The sequence below is a fragment of the Triticum urartu genome, chromosome 5 (genome assembly GCF_003073215.2).
Source record: "Triticum urartu cultivar G1812 chromosome 5, Tu2.1, whole genome shotgun sequence".
NCBI lineage: Eukaryota > Viridiplantae > Streptophyta > Magnoliopsida > Poales > Poaceae > Triticum > Triticum urartu.
The window spans coordinates 626382851-626383479 of NC_053026.1; positions in this window are offsets into that span (position 1 = coordinate 626382851).

The following is a 629-nucleotide window of genomic DNA, read 5'->3' on the forward strand; positions in this document are numbered from 1 at the left end:
CGGACCTTGATTGTATCTGGATGTTGTAATGCTTTATTCATGTAATTGTGTGAAGTGGCGATTGTAAGCCAACTATGTATCTCTTTCCCTTATGTATTACATGGGTTGTGTGAAGATTACCTCACTTGCGACATTGCTTTCAATGCGGTTATACCTCTAAGTCGTGCTTCGACACATGGGAGATATAGCCGCATCGAGGGCGTTACAAGTTGGTATCAGAGCCTTCCCCGACCTTAGGAGCCCCATTGCTTGATCGTTATTAGCGGCCGAGTTGTGTCTAGAAAAATGTTTTGAGTCATTTAGGAATTATATATCGGAGAGTTTAGGAATTCTTTTTACTCCCCAGTCTCTTCATCGCTCTGGTAAGGCATCCTGACGTAGAGTTTTGACTATTCTCTTCTCAAATTTCACTAAAAAAATTTTAGGATCACGCGGGTATCTTGGAATCGTTCCGATGGTTTTATGATGAAAACATTGTCTTGGTGCCTCCTGTCAGGGGTTTTGCGGAAGTGTCCCGGGGAGTTGAGCTCTGAGGTGTTGTCATCATAATTTTATCGTTGCAGTTCTGGAATACCTGAGTTTAGTACGCCGACATCGAAAATCTCTTTTATGCAGTTCGTTGGTGAGAT